Source organism: Salmo salar, chromosome 04, assembly GCF_965601325.2.
Source record: "Salmo salar chromosome 04, fSalSal1, whole genome shotgun sequence".
Lineage (NCBI taxonomy): Eukaryota > Metazoa > Chordata > Actinopteri > Salmoniformes > Salmonidae > Salmo > Salmo salar.
Genome location: NC_138294.1, coordinates 90585302 through 90606796, shown reverse-complemented (window position 1 = coordinate 90606796; position 21495 = coordinate 90585302). Strand labels below are relative to the sequence as shown.

At 42.0% G+C, this 21495-nt stretch overlaps 1 non-coding gene across 1 annotated transcript; it reads left to right on the top strand.

Annotated features, from left to right (window-relative positions):
- The first annotated feature begins 4275 nt into the window (after positions 1 to 4275).
- LOC106592572 (uncharacterized) lies at positions 4276 to 21495 on the top strand. The gene is made up of 2 exons (XR_014392234.1): positions 4276 to 4590; positions 17271 to 21495. It is a non-coding gene; the product is annotated as an uncharacterized LOC106592572 (transcript).

Genomic DNA, 21495 nt, shown 5'->3' with positions numbered 1-21495 from the left:
ACAAGAATTTAATCTTTCTGCCCATATCAGATATGTCTATGTCCTGGGAAATGTTCTTGTTACTTACAACCTCATGCTAATCTCATTAGCCTACGTTAGCTCAATCATCCCGTGGACGGGACACCAATCCCGAATAGGTTTTTAACAAAAGGGGTTGAATACTTATTGACTCAAGACATTTCACCTTTTCGTTTTTTATTCATTTGTAAAAACATAACCCATAATGTTGAAGTAGAATTATTGTGTGTAGCCCAGTGACACAATCTAAATTTAATAAATTCTAAATTCAGGCTGTAACACAACAAAATGTGAAAAAGTCAAGGGGTGTGAATACTTTATGAAGGCGCAGTATGTCAGCCAGTATAATTTGGAAATAGTCTTGCCATTTTAGTGTTTTATATATTAGCCAGTATAATAAAGACATTTTATTGCCATTTTGTGTAGTTTTTTTGTTGTTGCTTTCCTTTGTGATGTGCTAACGTTAGCTAGCTCTGATGGTCACTACCAAAGATTTGTATAACTAACCGAAGATAGACCACATCCTGTCATTTCCAATGAATGAACCATAGTGGGCAGAACAAGCAAGGAGGTGGGGAGAGCTATTTTAATTTGATTGGCTGATGAGGAAGAATGAACGGAGTTGCTTAAACAGTCTCCTCCCAGGCACCATACAAGTCACTTGTGCAACTCAATAGGTTCTTATTGGACAATTTACCTGTATGAAATATAATTATAGTATTCCCCAAAATGTCTTCAAATGTTCATAGTTATGTATACTGAACAAAAATATAAACGCAACATGCATCAACTTCAAAGATTTTACTGAGTTACAGTTCATATAAGAAAATTAGTCAATTGAAATCAATTCATTAGGCCCTAATCTATGGATTTCACATGACTGGGCAGGGGCGCTGCCTTGGGTGGGCCTGGGAGGGCATATGCCCACACACTGGGGAGCCAGGCCCAGCCAATCAGAATGAGGTTTTCCCCACAAAAGGGCTTTATTACAGACAGAGATACTCCTCCGTTTCATCAGCTGTCCAGGTGGCTGGTCTCAGACGATCCCGCAGGTGAAGAAGCCGGATGTGGAGGTCCTGGGCTGGCATGGTTACACGTGGTCTGCGGCTGTGAGGCCAGTTGGACGTACTGCCATCTTCTCTAAAATGATGTTGGGGCGGCTTATGGTAGAGAAATTAACATTAAATTCTCTGGCAACAGCTCTGGTGGACATTCCTGCAGTCGGCATGCTAATTGCACGCTCCCTCAAAACTTGACACATCTGTGGCATTGTCTTGTCTGACAAAACTGCACATTTTACAGTGGCCTTTTATTGGCCCCAGCACAAGGTGCACCTGTGTAATGATCATGCTGTTTAATCAGCTTCTTGCTATGCCACACCTGTCAGGTGGATGGATTATCTTGGCAAAGGAGAAATGCTCACTAATAGAGATGTAAATAAATTTGTTCACAAAATTGGAGAGAAAGAAGCTTTTTTGTGCGTATTTAACATTTCTATGATCTTTTTATATCAGCTCATGAAACATGGGACAAACACTTTACATGTTGCATTTATATTTTTGTTCAGTATAGAATACACAACCTCATGAGTCAGGTGTACCAGATAGTATGGAGATGTTAAATGATTCACAGAATTGTGGTAAGATTGTGCCCAAAAAGCTGTCAGAATCATTGACTTTCTGAAGATGTTATGATCAATAATTGCAATATTTCACCTTTTTTTAAACTTGTAAAATGGATATGTACATGTGAATAGTCGTGGATGTGAGCTGATTAAAATGATGGTCCTTCATCTAGCTCTGACTTTTCTAGTGGCAAAAATTTCCAAACTCTGTTAAGCACATCATTTGTATATGCCTTAAACCTGTCCATTTCCACAGTCTGTTTTTCTCTCGTAAGAAGAAGCTAGTGTTTCTCCCTCATGTTTTTTTTTTAGTAACTTGGTTACGCGGCCAAAGATAAAAGAGTGACCAGTTTTTTTTTTGGGGGGGGGGGGGGGGGGGGCTCCATCCTATCATTTTCCGTATCTTTCAAAGGCACAGCTGTGTGTAGATATGAAGAGAACAGAGGCTAGCAGCGACAATTCTATCAGCAGAAAGGACTAAAGGACTTCCCTGTGGCTCAGTTGGTAGAGCATGGTGTGTGCAACGCCAGGGTTGTGGGTTCGATTCCCACGGGGGGCCAGTACAAAGAAATTATTTAAAAAATTAAAATGCATGAAATGTATGTATTCACTACTGTATGTTGCTCTGGATAAGATGAAAATATATTGTCATTAATAATATTCTAACACAACTGCCGTTATCACTTGTTTGTACGCTATGTTTCCACCAAGCTCTCTCACACACCTCTCTGAACTGCCACATACACTAAAGTGGTTGTATTTTCCTATAGAGGCTGAGACCCGACTCTTGTTTGTTAGGCTCTTGATTATTGCACCTGTTGTGCGATTGTTAACCAGCTTGTTTTGTCCAATCAATTGAATTTACCCACAGGTGGACTCCAATCAAGTTGTAGAAACATCTCAAGGATGATCAACGGAAACAGGATGCACCTGAGCTCAATTTGAAGTCTCATAGCAAAGGGTCTGAATACTTATGTAAATAAGGTATTTCTGTTTTTTTTTTATTTTTTTAATCCATTTGCAAAAATGTCTAAAAAACATGTTTACGCTTGGTCATTATTGAGTATTGTGTGTTTTTTCATCAATTTTAGAATAAGGCTGTAACGTAACAAAATGTGGAAAAAGTTTAGGGGTTTGAATACTTTCCAAAGGCACTGTATGTATAAATCTGGCACACCTGGATCACTTGATTGTGTTTTCTACATCACTATGAACATTTTAAAGATATTTTTAGCCATACTACAAAATTATATTTCATACAGGTATGATCATGTCAAATTATTTAATAAGACCCCATTAAGCAGTTTGGCAGCCATATTGGGTTAATGTGTGAATTCTATGATGGCCCTGTATCTACACATCTTTTTTAAACCGTTTTTCTAGTTGTGTGGGTGCAATCTGATGCCTCTTATCAGCCAAGTTACAATCCAAAATCATAGCTGCCCTATTATATGGTATTCTATGGCTAAGCTTTCAACAATGACACGATATTGGCGATTTTTAAAGGTGCAATGTTACTTTTTGGGCTACCTGAAATTCACACGTGAGTTGTAGATCTGTCATTCTTATTTAACAGCCATTCTAAGAAGCGGTAGATCTGTTTTATGTGTGCTATTTCTAGAGCCATTTAGCATTTTAATAACACATTTCATGCAATTCTACCCATTCTGCCATGGGGCAGAATTTTTTTTTTGCAGTTTAAAAAAGATTTTCTGCAATTCTACCCATTTTGCCATTGGGTGAAGAGAGATCTTTGTGGTTTTAAAGCAAATTTACTGCAATTCTATACATTTTGCCATGACTTATGCGATGTTAATGATATCTGAGTGAGAATGACTAACAAAATCAATGTGGGCCCCCTGGAGGTCAGGCCCCCTGGAGGTCAGGGCCCCCTGGAGGTCAGGCCCCCTGGAGGTCAGGGCCCCCTGGAGGTCAGGCCCCCTGGAGGTCAGGGCCCCCTGGAGGTCAGGCCCCCTGGAGGTCAGGGCCCCCTGGAGGTCAGGCCCCCTGGAGGTCAGGGCCCCCTGGAGGTCAGGCCCCCTGGAGGTCAGCCCCCCTGGAGGTCAGGCCCCCTGGAGGTCAGGGCCCCCTGGAGGTCAGGGCCCCCTGGAGGTCAGGCCCCCTGGAGGTCAGGCCCCCTGGAGGTCAGGCCCCCTGGAGGTCAGGGCCCTTGGGCACGTGCCCTGCATGTCCAGTCAGTATTCGGCCATGTTTACTACTAGTTTAGATAACTGGCTAGACTAACTACCAATTTAAAAAAAATTCACTGACATGGCTAATTGAGTGATTGTCAATGATGACAAAACAAGAAAAAAACTGATGCACAACCACATTTCGAATGTACACCTTGTGTATTCTACTACTCTAACAACAATACATTGAGACCCCGACTAAATTTCGATTGTGCTGAGTCGTGGGGCTACTGGGCAAAGTCCCGTTACAAGGCAGCAGGGCCCCCCTAGCGGCAGGCGACCGTTTATGCCTGGAGCCGGACCTGCTGCCTTTTTGCCAAAATGACCAAGAGGCACAGATTATTACTTTTTTAGTTGCGAAGAGGCACTCCTGCTCCTCCCTCCCCGATTTCGCCCGAAGATTCGCCAACCCGGAAGTGAATTTACCTTGGTCCTCGGAAGAAGACATTTGAGTGAGAAATAAGTATCGCAGAAACGTGATGGTTTGAAGCCGAAGGGCGTCTAAATTGTAGTATTATTATTCATTGTGTTTTATCAAAATGTCCAAACTACAGCTGTTGAATGTGTTTATCACCGAGCGGCTAATATCTGCGGCTGTTGATATATTTGGTTCGTCGGAAAAGACGTTAGCAGAGTACCAGGAGCGGCTAACAACAGCGGCATTTGAGATATTTGTCGTGGTGGAAAAGACGATCGCAGAGTTTCAGGGAGAAAACGATCGTCTACGGGATCTTCTTCTGGGTCATTTTGGTGCAGGTTTGTTGCGATTTAAAAAAAAAAAAATCACGTTACTGATTTAACGTAAGGTTATTCAACATTTGATTACTGAATCACACTATTTATTGGCCAGCCTAATCTGTTCCACTGCCATCATGTTCCCACTAGGGTCTCGGTCTTTATCACCTAACGTTTTGGAACAAACATTTTAGTCATTTTAGCAGACGCTCTTATCCAGAGCGACTTACAGTAGTGAATGCATAGATTTCATTAAAAAAAATTCTTCCGTACTGGTCCCCCGTGGGAAGCGAACCCACAACCCTGGCGTTGCAAACACCATGCTCTACCAACTGAGCCACACGGGACCCATGCCTCTGTGAGATGAAGAATAAGGAATCAGCTCGGCTCTATTCCTTACATTTTTATCTGCACTGTTCGATAACTTTTGGCAAATGAACGAGGTCCAGGTATCAAGTATTAGAATGTGGGATATTTAGCCAATATTTTGTCGTTACATGTCGATAATGATAAAGAGCCTATGATGATAATATAAGATTTCACCCAAATAAGTTACATCGCGCTTTATTAATTGCCGTACAGAACCGTGCACGTCAGTGGTCACAAACCTTTTCTGAGTCGAGAACACTTCGACTTTTTTTCTTTCTTTCTATTAAAACATGAATAAAAATAAAAACGTAAACCTGTGCAACATTAACCAATTAAAAACTGTTATGTAGCAATGAGGTTTGTGCAGTAGGTTATAGGTCCAAAATATTATCACTGCATATTGGCTATAATTGAATTACCCTGCTAATGTTGTTCTTCTCAGACCATTTTGAAATTATATATATATATAAACTAATGGATCATTTGTTTTATTACTTGTGATGCACAGCTAAATGAGCATAATCATTTGCTTCTTTTTTTACTGGACTGATGGCCTGCATCTGATGATCAGTCTGAGGGAGTGAGCAGCGGTGAGACTGCCTCATTGTCCCCTATTCTGAGTGGAGGGACGGTCAGTCTTTCAGCTGATGAAGTCGCACTGCGTTATTTCTGCCTTTACACACCAATTCATGTTGTTACTCCTATGACCAGAGAGAAAGCAAAACTGATTCCTTGATATTAAAAAAAGACATGCTACTAATAATAATAACGGCAGTTTATGGGAACAGTTTGCTGTAGTCATTCATTACAGCTGCAGTGCTGGTTGTAGTGTGAGTGGAAGTAGGGAGAAAGTGCATTTTATGGCTTATAAAGGTGTTGAACAAAGTGTTGACATTGCTGAATCCGGCTGCTGCTGCTGAATCCGGGCTGCTGAATCAAGTGTATCTACTGCCAACAGCGCGAAAAACAAATAACAAAATCAGAACGCAAGGCTTTATCGTTACAGAAATGTTTGGTGGTCGACCAGCCGATCGCGGTGACCGCTGGTGTACGTGAACAGAACCCGTTGGACGTGTCTCAATCCGCTGAATCGGCACTAGAGTGGTATTTGTGAGACAAGGATGGATCTTTCTAGCGCAGTGGTTCCCAAACTTTTTATAGTCCCGGTCCCCTTCAAACATTCAACCACCAACAGCGTACCCCCTCTAGCACCAGGGTCAGAGCGCTCTCAGATGTGTTTTTTTTGCCATCATTGTAAGTCTGCCACAGACACACTATACGATACAGTTATTAAACATAAGAATGAGTGTGATTTTTTTTTTTTGTCACAACCCGGCTCGTGGGAAGTGACAAAGAGCTCTTATAGGACCAGGGCACATATAATAATAATAATAATCAATAATTTTGCTCTTTATTTAACCATCTTACATATAAAACCTTATTTGTTAATTGAAAATTGTGAATAACTCACCACAGGTTAATGAGAAGGGTGTGCTTGAAAGGATGCACATAACTCTGCAATGTTGGGTTGTATTGGAGAGAGTCTCAGTCTTAAATCATTTTCCACACAGTCAGTGCCTGTATTTAGTTTTCATGCTAATGAGGGCCGAGAATTCACTCTCACATAGGTACCTGGTTGCAAAGAGCATCAGCGTCTTAGCGCGATTTGCCAAGGCCGGATACTCTGAGCGCAGCCCAATCCAGAAATCTGTCAGTGGCTTCTGATTAAATTCAATTTTCACAGAACCGCTTGCTGCAATTTCGATGAGGCTCTCTTGTTCAGATATCGGTAAGTGGACTAGAGCCAGGGCATGAAAGGGATAACGAATCCAGTTGTTTGTCATCCGTTTCGGGAAAGTACCTCCGTAATTGTGGACCGAGCTCAGTCAGGTGCTTTGCTATATCACATTTGACATTGTCCGTAAGCTTGTTCATTTGCTCACAAAAAAATCATACAATGATAGAAAGACCTGTGTGTTGTCCTTGTTAATGCAGACAGAAAAGAGCTCCAACTTTTTAATCATAGATTCAGATCATTCAGGTGAGAAAAAACATCACCCAGATAGGCCAGTCATGTGGGAAACTCATCTGACCGCTTGCACGATGACAAGTGAAAAATTATGGTCAGTAACGCATCTCTCAATTAAAAAAAAAAAAAACGTGTCAAAATTTTACCCCTTGTATGTTGTAAAAGCGTTACATTGTCGCTGCCCATATCAGTTCATAGTACAGAAAATACACGAGAGTTCAGGGGCCTTGCTTTAACAAAGTTAACCATTTTCAGTGTCCAAAAAGTCTTTCAAGCTGTCAGGCATTCCCTTGGCAGCAGGAGCCTCTCGGTGGATGCTGCAGTGGACCCCAAGTGGCGTCGGGAGAAACTGCTTGCACGCTTTGTTACCACTCCACTATGTCTCCCTGTCATGGCTTTTGCGCCATCAGTACAGATACCAACACATCTTGACCACCAAAGTCCATTTGATGTCACAAAGCTGTCCAGTACTTTAAAAATATCCTCATGTTGTCCTGGTTTGCAGAAGAGGATATCTTCCTTAATTGACCCCCCCCCCCCCCCCCCCCATAAACGTAACAGACATATCCCAGGAGCTGTGCCAGGCCCGCCACATCTGTTGACTCATCCAGCTGTAACGCATAGAATTCACTGGCTTGTATGCAAAGCAGTAATTGTTTCAAAACTTCTCCTGCCATGTCACTGATGCGTCGTGAAACAGTGTTGTTTGATAAAGACATTGTCTGTGTACAGTTTGTTTGTTGTTGTTGACCTTTTCTCCCAGCCTTGTCCCAGTCATATCTGTGGCAGCAGGAAGAATTAAGTCCTCCACAATAATATGGGGCTTGCCTGTCCTCGCCACTCGGTAGCTCACCATATAAGACGCTTCTAGTCTCTTCTTATTCATGGTATCTGTTGCTTTTATACATGTCTTAATTCTCACTCAAAAAACCTCCGTGGCTTATTTTCCAAACTGGCATGTTTTGTTTCTGAATGTCTGCGCAAGAGTGAAGGTTTCTTTGAGTTGTGAGATAGTACTTTATCACATATAACACACTGTGGCTGAGGAAAGGCACTACTCCCAATATAAGTGAAACCCAATCAATGTAGTTCTCATCATATTTGCGCCTCTTCGATGGTCCAACGTCCCTGTCTGTTGTTCGGTGCTTCCCTGGGTAAGGGGGGCAGTAGCTCTTCAGCTGCATCAGATTCACAACTGTCAGTGTCCATGCTAGCTGGGCTAACAACAAATGTAGAATTACTGATGCTACAGTTGGATGTGCTCGTGGAAGCAGAACAACTTGTGTTGTTGGCAGGTGTAGTACTGCTGGTAGTAGCAGGTGTAGTACTGCTGGTAGTAGCAGGTGTAGTACTGCTGGTAGTAGCAGGTGTAGTACTGCTGGTAGCAGCAGGTGTAGTGCTGCTGGTAGCAGCGGGTGTAGTGCTGCTGGTAGCAGCGGGTGTAGTGCTGCTGGTAGCAGCGGGTGTAGTGCTGCTGGTAGCAGCGGGTGTAGTGCTGCTGGTAGTAGCAGGTGCAGTGCTGCTGGTAGTAGCAGGTGTAGTACTGCTGGTAGTAGCAGGTGTAGTACTGCTGGTAGTACTGCTGGTAGTAGCAGGTGTAGTGCTGCTGGTAGTAGCAGGTGTAGTGCTGCTGGTAGTGGCAGGTGTAGTGCTGCTGGTAGTAGCAGGTGTAGTACTGCTGGTAGTAGCAGGTGTAGTGCTGCTGGTAGTAGCAGGTGTAGTGCTGCTGGTAGTAGCAGGTGTAGTACTGCTGGTAGTAGTAGGTGTAGTGCTGCTGGTAGTAGCAGGTGTAGTACTGCTGGTAGTAGCAGGTGTAGTACTGCTGGTAGTAGCAGGTGTAGTACTGCTGGTAGTAGCAGGTGTAGTACTGCTGGTAGTAGCAGGTGTAGTGCTGCTGGTAGTAGCAGGTGTAGTACTGCTGGTAGTAGTAGGTGTAGTACTGCTGGTAGTAGCAGGTGTAGTACTGCTGGTAGTAGCAGGTGTAGTACTGCTGGTAGTACTGCTGGTAGTAGCAGGTGTAGTACTGCTGGTAGTAGCAGGTGTAGTGCTGCTGGTAGTAGCAGGTGTAGTACTGCTGGTAGTAGCAGGTGTAGTGCTGCTGGTAGTAGCAGGTGTAGTACTGCTGGTAGTAGCAGGTGTAGTACTGCTGGTAGTAGCAGGTGTAGTGCTGCTGGTAGTAGCAGGTGTAGTACTGCTGGTAGTAGTAGGTGTAGTACTGCTGGTAGTAGCAGGTGTAGTACTGCTGGTAGTAGCAGGTGTAGTACTGCTGGTAGTACTGCTGGTAGTAGCAGGTGTAGTACTGCTGGTAGTAGCAGGTGTAGTGCTGCTGGTAGTAGCAGGTGTAGTACTGCTGGTAGTAGCAGGTGTAGTACTGCTGGTAGTAGCAGGTGTAGTGCTGCTGGTAGTAGCAGGTGTAGTACTGCTGGTAGTAGTAGGTGTAGTGCTGCTGGTAGTAGCAGGTGTAGTACTGCTGGTAGTAGCAGGTGTAGTACTGCTGGTAGTAGCAGGTGTAGTACTGCTGGTAGTAGCAGGTGTAGTACTAGTAGCAGTACTACCAGTAGAGCTGGTATGTGTCTCTATAGATGCGGGCCTTACTTTTTTTTAACCATTTATCCATTTTCGAGCAAACGGAATGAGCAGCAGCTACATTAGTGGAATTCCCGTGAGAGAGTAACGCTTAATGTGATTGGATGTTCATTATTTGACTGGGTTACCTGTGTTTGGCATTGTGTTGTTATTTCGCTGAACACCAGATGGTTACATTTTTGGCAGTGAAACGAGGCTACTCAGGCGAGGGGAAAAAAAACTCACCCAAATGTACAGCCCTGTTGGAAAATATAAATGGACTGTTTAAAAATGTGAATAAAAAATGTAAAAAATAAACATTTGATTAAAAAAAAATCACATTTTTATTTGGCGTACTGCAGAATACCCAGAATACCCCAGCGGTTTCCTAATGAAAACGTTGGTAAAGTTCCCCATTCTGATGAGGAAGTGGCCCAATTCTGAAAAGTTTAGACTAGGGATGAGACAATTTTATAATTTGTCTTCATGTTTTAACTGCCTTTTTTTTTTAAGGTAAAAAATGTATAAAACACGAAATGAGGAGAATTTACAATTCAGATGTGGTTCTGCGTATGACCACTAGGGGGCAATGCAGTTCAATCTACCGCAGTCCTGGTTAACGACCTACCGGTTGTCAGTAGTTACAAAGTCAAAAAGCCTATTTCTAAAATGCATCTTCTTTAAAATGTGATTTTAAACCGAATCACACTGATAACATTATGCCTAAATTAAGGCCAAAAATATCATTTTTATTTTCATGAAATAGCTATTTTGACTGTGGCTGTGGTAACTAGTGGAAATCCTACCAGATGGCGCCCACTTAATTACTGTCCCCCACCCACTCAACGATGCTGTTTAGGTTCTCTGTTATGTGCCTCTCCTCCATGTCAGTACGTACTTCATGTCCCACTTCTTATCAATGTAATGGCTCGATGCAGTGATGTTTGACATGAGTGTTTATAGACATCCAACAATCTGTTGTTAACGCCACGTTATGGTGTTTGAGAGCTCGCGCTTTGTGACTTGCACTTGCAGAGGAATCATTGTACAATTTCTCCATCGGGGCTGTCTTGGTATTTCGACATAGGATCTTGTAGTCTGGTTCTAGGTATACCGTTAGGGTATTGAAGCCTACCATCCTTCAGACAAACATGCATCACAACTTTGTTCATTTGCACAATTTCTCTCATTCGGCGTTGCTTGTAAATTTCCACACTCACTGAAAATGCCATTCAGTAGCTACTAGCTATGCTTGTATAATTTTGAGCCTGATTTGCCTGTCTTTGCAATTAGTTTATATTCGTTTTCGCTTGTTAGCATTCTGCTAACAGCATCTGTGATTTCGCTATTAGTTTGTGCTAATTTTGTTAGCATTCTGGTAATGGATGCCAAATGTTCTTTTCCTGTGATTTTAGAGTCCCCGTGCTATGCCGGTAATATCCTGGAATGACGATATGAAGATCTGGATACCGCCCAAGTCTAGTGAAACGGATTATTTATTATAGTTTTTACGTTGCAATTTTTTACAAGGAGTACATGATGTGCTCCTAAGTAGAAATGTGGAAGCACACAAATAAATCTAGGAGAATAATAAAAAAATATTTGAGTATTTTTAATAAGAAATTACAAAGTTCATGAATAAACGTTTTTGGGAGTGATCCATGCTCAATCAAGCACAATCATTAGGCGAGACAAAAATGTTCAGCTGCCCCTTTAAGGGACGGGCCGTTACCATAGTAACTTGGACACTTGATGTCTGTGAAGGAAAAATGCATCTCAGACTGCGATGTCTTCCTAGCAGCAGATAGTTTGAGTTTCCTGCAACTAACATTGAAAAACAACCCAATGTGAACAAAAGTGATGTAACTGGCAAAGAAACACGAGGACAGAGTCACACTTGCCTTGTCAATTCGACCAACTTCTACGTGGGCTTTGATTATTATTCTTTTTAAATTTACTGTTCCCAAATGCAATGTGTAATAACAAGCCAACGTGCCTGGTGAAATGGACATTCTTACCCGCCAATGACAAAATATACCCACATTTGGCGGGTGTTAATCTCCAATCCTGCCCCTGAGTAAAGGTAAGCATTTTCAGAATGGACATTTTTACAAGAATCGACTGATGGTGACTCAATGTTGTTGCTAGAAAATCCAGGCGACCAGTTATCAAAACTCAATTACGCCTCGATTATAACAGGCTGACTACACCGCGAGCGTTGGAAAAAATAAATGTAGAAATCTATATTATTCAATTATTGCACCCACACTGCTCACAAGCGCCAACCAGCGTCTGCAAGTCCTGCCTCTCCCATCTCCTCATTGGTTTATAGAAGCAGGTACCCACATGCCATCTCCTCATTGGTTAATAGAAGCAGGTACCCACGTGGGTGACTGAAAGACGAACGAGGTCGGTGGCGGTAATGCACCTAATTTATAAAAGTTGCCAATCGCAATATAAAATAAAAGGGAAGAAAAGGCCTGGAAGGAAGAGACATGACTAGAGACGATTCTGTTGACCGTTTTATGTGTGGATTAATTGGCGGAGTAGAGGACCTTGTGCATTTCAGGTAAAATAACAACTCAATGTTTATATCCTAGTACAAAATTAGCTAGCAACAGCAAGCTAGCTAAATAGGACAAATTAGCTAGCAAGTGCAAACAAGCTAGCTAAATTGCCATAAATGTTTAATGCTTTTTGACCTGTCCCCAAATTAATATAATTGATTCAGAGTTTGTTTTGATATTTTAACCTGCGTGTCGTGATCGTGTTTGGTGTAGAGGGGGACAAAATACATTTATGCACGCCGGTTTGGGTTCGGTGTGAGAGAACGAAGTTGAGCGTTCCTCAGTCAACTAAAGTGGAGTTAGTAGGTAAAGATGGCCCTGTCCCAAATTACATTTTTTCTTCATCCCCGATGTTTTCCTGATGCTTTCCTATATCCGATGCATTTCAGGCAGCCCAAACAATAATTCCAGGGGTGTATGAGTCAGGTGGGACATGTCCCCCCCACCCACCCCAAATGTTAGCAGGTAAAATAGCCCCCTCCCAATAAATAACAAACTCAGTTGGGGGAGTTAAAATAGTAGAAAAAAATAGGTGCAATTTTGAAAATGTTGGTTGTGCATCATCAGTTTCTCTTATGTCAGTTACTGACAGTCACTCAATTTGTCCATGTCCGCTAACGATTTTCATATTGGTAAGTTAGTGTAACCAGCTATCTAAACTTGTAGATAGCTGGTGAATTACCGACGGGGGGGCACCATTGATTTTTGTTGGTCTTTCTAACTCAGATATCATATTAAAAACTGCGAATAATTGCAGGAAATTAGCTGTTAAACAACAACAAAAATATACGCCCCATGGCAAAATGTATAGAATTGCAGGAAATTAACTCTAATACACCTTTCAACCCAACACATTTTTTCCCCACTTTAGCATCCTGATTAACTTTTTGCTGACTTTTCTTTTATATATGAAAAGTATTGCCGACAACAAGCCCTTTACTTTTATTTCCTCCAACTGACCCAGTCTTAATAACTCCATTTTTTTCCCTTCTTATTATATTTTACATCATCTGAGGTGTTCGTTGTGCCAGTCATTGGTTGAGACACAGCATACTCTTGAATACAGGGTGTCATTTCAATCATAGAAATGGAATTCATAGAATGGACCTATCCCTTCAAACTCTGCAATTTAGCTGCTTACACCATTGCCATTTTAACCTCCAATTACTATCAGTTTGATGGCCGGTCCACCCACCGTCGAATGTCAACTTGAATGGGGAATGTCCTGTTCTATTATCTATATTTCTATGGTTTCAATAGGTTTCCTACAGAAGATTGACAGTTTCATTTGTAACAATGGATATTCCCACTCAAGTCAACATTCTTTGATGTGTGGACCATCTAACCATCTTTGTGGTACCAAATGTCAGCCAAAACATGGCACCCACCCTGTATTCAAGAGCATGCTGTGTCACAACCAATGGCAGGAACAATACAAACACCTCAGACGATGTCAAATAGGTTCTAAGCTACAACATATACTGAATAAACGTGATGATTATTATTTTTAACGTTTAAAAAAAAAATGATAACTGATGTAAAAAAGCATGAAAAAATGTCAATTTTTATTTTAAAAAATATTTTTTTTCAAATCTATCCTAAAACAGTTTGACAGCCCTGTTTTTTTTGGAAACTTTTAAATTATATCAAATTCAGCTGTTTATCTTTTTTCAGTGATGAAGATATGGAATCGTCTTGCTAGGGTGGGGGGGGTGCAAAATGGGTCAACTTGGAGCACCTCGATCTCCTGAATATTTTGGTTTTCAGTTCCAAAAAGTCACTTTCTGTGCACTTCTAGTATAAAATACTATTCCATTAAATGTTGTGTTTTTTTAAAAGTAGTCTGGCTCACCAACTTGACTCGCTCTGTCAAGATGTTTGCTTTCACAGCGCCTAAGGAATGGGACTTGACTGAGAGTCTATGGCACGAGCGGTGAAAACAGACGTTGATTTTAATTGGTGGATCTCTCTGTCTATCACATCTAGCATAACAATGAAAACCTCCCCCTTACATTGTGGGCTTCAAAGCACCAGATTTAAACAAGGAAGTGAATTTAGTTTTCACATTTAAGTTTTTTATGCCTGAACTCGTGGGCTTCCCAGAAATCGAGGGCTCGGTGCTGCCCCAAAAAATATGGTCAATGTGATACATTTTATTTTGATTAGTGGTTTCTGTCATTTAAAAAAAAAAAGTCCCATATAATACTAGTGTAGCGGGCGCTCCCGCCTCATTTTAACCACACACCTCTTTCAAGTTCCACTTTTGTGGCACAGTGTTACCAGGCTCCATGCGAAAGCAATTCGAGCCTGGGGACGAGGTTAGTGTTAAAGGGATACTGTGAGATTCTGGCATTTTAAGCCTTTTTTGTTCTACTTACCCAGAGTCAGATGAACTCGTGGATACCATTTTTATGTCACTGCATGTAGTATGAAGGAATTTGGTGGTAGTTTTGCGAGCTAATGCTAACTAGCATTAGCGAAAGGACTAGAATTCTACGGGTGACTGGAAGTCTAAAAATGCTACTTTACCTGTAGACTTTCAGCCATTGCGCTAACGCTAGTTGGTTAACGTTAGTATCCCTTTGATTAGCCTGAAGTAGTTAAAGGACATGTTCCACCTATATTTTAAATATCTCCAGCAGCATACATATCATTATCTATTATGTGAAAATGGCGTGCTAATAAATTGTAGTTAAAAATATGTTTCTAGAATAAATTATACCCTATAATATCATCAATCAATCAATCAATCAAATGTATTTATAAAGACCTTTTTACATCAGCTGATGTCACAAAGTGCTGTACAGAAGAAACCCAGCCTAAAACCCCAAACAGCAAGCAATGCAGGTGTAGAAGCACGGTGGCTAGGAAAAACTCTCTAGAAAGGCCATAACCTAGAGAGGAACCAGGCTCTGAGGGGTGGCCAGTCCTCTTCTGGCTGTGCCGGGATGATGGTGGAGATTATAACAGAACATGGCCAAGATGTTCAAATAATAATAATCACAGTGGTTGTAGAGGGTGCAACAGTTCAGCCGCAGGCAGAACAGTTGAAACTGGAGCAGCAGCACGACCAGGTGGACTGGGGACATCAAGGAGTCATCAGGCCAGGTAGTCTATGAGGCATGGTCCTAGGGCTCAGGTCCTCAGAGAGAGAGAGAGAAAATTAGAGGGAGCATACTTAAATTCACACAAGACACCAGATAAGACAGGAGAAATACTCCAGATATAAGACTGACCCTAGCCCCCCGACACAAACTATTGCCGCATTAATACTGGAGGCTGAGACAGGAGGGGTCGGGAGACACTGTGGCCCCGTCCGACTATACCCCCGGACAGGGCCAAACAGGCAGGACATAATCACACCCACTTTGCCAAGGCACAGCCCTCACACCACTAGAGGGATATCTTCAACCACCAACTTACCATCCTGAGACAAGGCTCAGTATAGCCAACAAAGATCTCCCCGACGGCACGAACCCAAGGGGGCCGCTAACCCGGACAGGAAGACCACGTCAGTGACTCAACCCACTCAAGTGACGCACCCCTCCTAGGGACGGCATAGAAGAGCACCAGTAAGCCAGTGACTCAGCCCGTGTAATAAAGGCAGAGAATCCCAGTGGAGAGAGTGGAACCGGCCAGGCAGAGACAGCAAGGGCAGTTCGTCGCTCCAGTGCCTTTCCGTTCACCTTCACACTCCTGGGCCAGACTACACTCAATCATAGGACCTACTGAAGAGATGAGTCTTAAGTAAAGACTTAAAGGTTGAGACTGAGTCTGCGTCTCTCACATGGGTAGGCAGACCATTCCATAAAAATGGAGCTCTATAGGAGAAAGCCCTGCCTCCAGCTGTTTGCTTAGAAATTCTAGGGACAATTAGGAGGCCTGCATCTTGTGACCGTAGTGTACGTGTAGGTATATACGGCAGGACCAAATTGGAAAGATAGGTAGGAGCAAGCCCATGTAATGCTTTGTAGGTTAGCAGTAAAACCTTGAAATCAGCCCTTGCCTTAACAGGAAGCCAGTGTAGAGAGGCTAGCACTGGAGTAATATGATCACATTTTTGGTTCTACTCAAGATTCTAGCAGCCGTGTTTTGCACTAACTGAAGTCTATTTAGTGCTTTATCTGGGTAGCTGGAAAGTAGAGCATTGCAGTAGTCTAACCTAGAAGTGACAGAAGCATGGATGAATTTTTCTGCATTTTTGGACAGAAAGTTCCTGATTTTTGCAATGTTACAAAGATTTTAAAAAAGCTGTCCTTGAAATATTCTTGATATGTTCGTCAAAAGAGATCAGATTCCAGAGTAACGCCGAGGTCCTTTAGTTTTATTTGAGATGATTGTACAACCAAAGATTAATTGTCAGATTCAACAGAAGACCTCTTTGTTTCTTGGAACCTCGAACTAGCATCTCTGTTTTGTCCGAGTTTTAAAAGTAAAAAATTTGCCGCCATCCACTTCCTTATGTCTGAAACACAGGCTTCCAGGGAGGGCAATTTTGGGGCTTCACCACGTTTCATCAAAATGTACAGCTGTGTGTCGTCCGCATAGCAGTGAAAGTTAACATTATGTTTCCGAATGACATCCCCAAGAGGTAAAATATATAGTGAAAACAATAGTGGTCCTAAAACGGAACCTTGAGGAACACCGAAATTTACGGTTGATTTGTCAGAAGACAAACCATCCACAGAGACAAACTGATATCTTTCCAATAGATAAGATCTAAACCAGGCCAGAAGTTGTCTGTGTAGGCCAATTTGGGTTTCCAATCTCTCCAAAAGAATGTGGTGATCAATGGTATCAAAAGCAGCACTAAGGTCTAGGAGCACGAGGACAGATGCAGAACCTCGGTCTGACGCCATTAAAAGGTCATTTACCACCTTCACGAGTGCAGTCTCAGTGCTATGATGGGGTCCAAAACCAGACTGAAGCGTTTCGTATACATTGTTTGTCTTCAGGAAGGCAGTGAGTTGCTGTGCAACAGCTTTTTCTAAAAGTTTGAAAGTAAAAAACAAAAGATTTAAAAAAGAAAATCCTGCAACAAATTTGTAGGGGCTTTTTGTCTTATTCTCATTTATGCAAAGAATTATTGGATATCAGAATCCTCTTCTTGTCCTAACCTGGATATATTCAACCTAGAGATGAATGAATTATTTCTTCTCCTCTCTCTCCAGAGCCCCAGCAGCTAACTCTCCCTGAAGAGGAGGTGTCCCCTAAGCAGCAGCAGCAGCATTGTGAACAGGAGTGGAGCCCCAGTCCAGGGCAGGAGGACCCAGAGCCCACACAGATTACAGAGGAACAGGAGGAACTCAGGACCAGTCAGGAGGAAGAGCAGCTTCAAAGACTTAGGTCTGCTACCACAGAGGTTGTACAATTGATATTTATTCCTCCCTGTGTGGAAAGTGACTGTGACCAGGACAGCAAGACGGACTCTCTACCCGGCAACACAACTGAACAGACCCAATCAGCATTGGATGACGAGGATTACAGAGTATCACAACTAACCAGTCACTTTCATCCCCTCTCTGCAGTAAATCCACACTGTTCTTCTGCTCTGAGTGAAATCATTGTAAGTATTGATGAAGACGAGAGTGAAGAACTACCGTCAAGGTCAAAGAAAAAACAAAGCTCTCAAGTCTGCACTAAGGCCAAGACAACCAGTGAGCTGAAAGCATCTTTAAAGTCTCACACAAGCAGGAGACCATACAAGTGTTATTTCTGTCATAAAAGCTTTATCTCATTAATCAGTCTTAAACTACACCATAAAGGTGCGAAAGAGAGACGACAGAAATTTCTTGCGTGCTGTAAATCCTTTCATAGCACAGCTTCTTTAAAATATCATCAGATAATTCACACAGGGAAGAAATCACTTAAGTGCCAAAAAGGTGGCAGATCAGTCAGATGCAAGTACTACTTCAACAAGCATATGAGGACTGCTCACCCAGGTGCCAAGACATACAGCTGTCCTGTGTGCAGTAAAGGCTTTAGGAAACCATGCAGTCTAAAGGAACACCAGATGCTTCATGGTGAGAAACCCAATCAGTCTTCTGTGTGCAGTACAGACTTTAACACCTTACCCAATTATAAAGTACATCAGAGCACTCGCACAGGAGAGAAATCGTTTAACTGTCCTGTGTGCATTAAAAGCTTCGCTAGTGCAAGTCTTTTAAAAATACACCAGATATATCACACAGGGGAGAAATCACATAAGTGCAAAGAATGTGACAAATGCTTCTATCACAAGGGACATCTGGTCAGGCATATGATGACTCACACAGGGGAGAAACTTTATAAGTGCTCTGTATGTGAAAAAAGCTTTATATCATTCTCTGCTCTAAAAAAACACGGTGAAAACGAAGATGACCCTTGTCATCATGAAGTTTGTGGCAAAAGCGTCATGTGGAAGGGAAGCTTGACAGAACACTTGAGTATGCACACAGGGGAGAAATCATCTAAGCGCCTTGTATATGAAAAAGGCCTCACATCATCAAGTGTTCTTAAACGCCACCAGTTGGATCGCTGTGGAGGGAAACCAGAAGAGAATCAATCAGAGAAAGAGTCGTATCTCTGCAGCGACTGTGGCAAAAGCTTCCGAACCATCAGTTACCTGAGGGTGCATATGAAGACTCACAGAGAGAGAGAGCTGCATAAATGTCCTGTATGTGGAAAGTGTTTCACGTCATCGGCTTATTTCAAACTCCACCAGCGAATCCACACCGGAGAGAAACAGCATCAGTGCTTCACTCTGAGTGGACACCTGACGGAACACATGAGGACTCACACAGGGGAGAAATCATTTAAGTGTCCTGTATGCGGGAAAAGTTTTACATCTTCAAGTGTTCTAAAACGCCACCAGCAGAATCACTGTGGAAAGACTGCAAAAGAGAAGCAATCTGAGGAAACGTCGTATCTCTGCAGCGACTGTGGCAAAAGCTTCAGAACTATGAGTTACCTGAGGGTGCATATGAAGACTCACAGAGAGAGAGAGCTGCATAAATGTCCTGTATGTGGAAAAGGCTTCAGGTGGGCCTCTTCGCTAAAAATCCATCAGAGAATTCACACAGGAGAGAAACCTTTTCTGTGCACGGTTTGTAGCAAAACCTTCACCTGGAAGGGAACCCTAATAGAACACATGAAGAATCACACAGGGGAGAAATCACATCAGTGCCACATCTGCAGCAAACGGTTTGTTTATAGCAGAAGCCTGTCTCGTCATATGATGTCTCACACAGGGGAGAAACCTTTTAAGTGTCCTGTATGTGGGATATGCTGTACAACATCAAGTCTTCTAAAATGCCACCAGCGAATTCACACCGGAGTGAAACCATATCTGTGTAACATTTGTAGCAAACAATTCACTTGGAAGGGAGGTCTGACACAACATATGAAAAGTCACACAGGTGAGAGACCTTATAAGTGCCCTGTGTGTGAAAAAGGCTTTATAACGTCTGGTGATCTGACACGCCACACACGAGTTCACACGGGAGAGAAACCATTTCGCTGCAATGATTGTAACAAATGCTTTAGTCAGATCAGTTCCCTTAAATCACACATGAAGAATATTCACTAGAGAGAGAGAGAGAGAGAGAGAACACGTAACAGTATAAAATGTGTCAGTCCCAAGGATGAAAGGTCCATTCTAATTGATACCGGTAAGGGCAAAACATATCATGGTTGAAAGGAATGACTGAACTTGTACTAGAACATTGTCTATAACCTACACTGAGTGTACAAAAAATTAAGAACACCTTCCTAATATTGAGTTTTCCCCCCTCAGAACAGCCTCAATTCATCAGAGCATGGACTCTACAAGGTGTCGAAAGTGTTCCACAGGGATGCTGGCCCATGTTGACTACAATGCTTCTCACAGTTGTCAAGATGTCCTATGGGTGGTGGGCCATTCTTTATACACACGGGAAACTGTTGAGTATGAAAAACCCAGCAGCGTTGCAGTTCTTGACACAAACCTACTACCATACCCCATTCAAAGGCACTTAAATATTTTGTCTTGCCCATTCACCCTCTTGAATGGCACGCATACACAATCCATGTCTCAATTGTCTCGAGGCTTAAAAATCCTTCTTGAATCGGGCTCCACCCCTTCATCTACACTGATTGAAGTGGATTTTGCAGATGCACCATGCAGAAATCGTTCTGCCATTTCCTGGTTGCATTTCCTGGTTGCAATTTCCTGGTTGCAAAAAGTCTTATGATTCACCTAATTTCAGTTTGTGACAAAGTATAGTGTAGAGAATCATTTAACCATCTAAACCACTGTGGAAATGTATTTTCCATAACCAAAAATATTAAATTTTACAGCTGTACGAAACTTAATGGAAAGCATAGAAATAGAACAGATCTACCGCTTCTTAGACTTGCTTTCAATGAGAATGACAGAGCTATAACTCACATTTCTATGTGCATTTGGTCACGTCTCCCCCCCCCAAAAAAAATGACATCAAGGGATCATAGCGTTCACCTGGTCCGTCTGTTGTGGAAAGAACGAGTGTTCCTAAACTTTTGTACATTCGTTGTATGTTTGTTATTTTTAAGAGAGCAGTATGTGAATTGGTAAGCATCAGGAGTCCTTGCTGATAAGAATGAAACAGGATATTTGAGCAATTTAGTTATTGTTAAAGGACAATGCTCATGGTTCACAAAAAATGTCTGCCTAAAATTATTACATCATTTTGAAGCAACTTTCTTTTTTTTTTCTTCCATGGCTATCAGAGTAAGACAGTAGGACCCGGTATTCATAAAGCCTGTCATGATGAATTTCCACCTGAGACTGACTCCATAGCAGTGTGGCTGTAGTGTTATTTTGTTTCCATCAAGGAGTGTGACACTAAAGTCTTGAAGCGAACAGAATCAACCACCTCTGTGTCATCAAGTAGCTTTGTGACAAGGTGTTTAACTACAGCTGTTAATCCATGTTCACGGTTATCCGTTTTATTATGTCCATTCCAGCTGAGAAAAAAAATAATACCTGTGGTGTTTCCTTAGCCCCAAGTCAGAGTAGGTCTACTGGTCCCAAAGACAGTTATTATATAGGTCTATGGTTTCTCCACCTTTTGTCGGCGTAGATAAAGTCTATAAAAGGTAGAGGTGTACGGTCTCTCGAACCAATTCTTTCTCTCTTTGCTTTTAAAAAAAAATATGATTAATGGACCGGTAACAACTTTTAACATGTTTTCTAGCAGCTGAATTGGCTAATGTGTTTTATTTTTTAAGTGTCCCACTAGGGTATTTCAGACTACCTTTTTTTTTTTTTACTGAAGAATGTCTGGGTTTTTTTATGATTTTGTTTTTCTTTTCATTTATTGTTGTGTATAATGTTTAGTGTATATTGTATTTTGATGTGCATTGACTCAGTGTCAAAATAAAGGTGAAATAAAATAA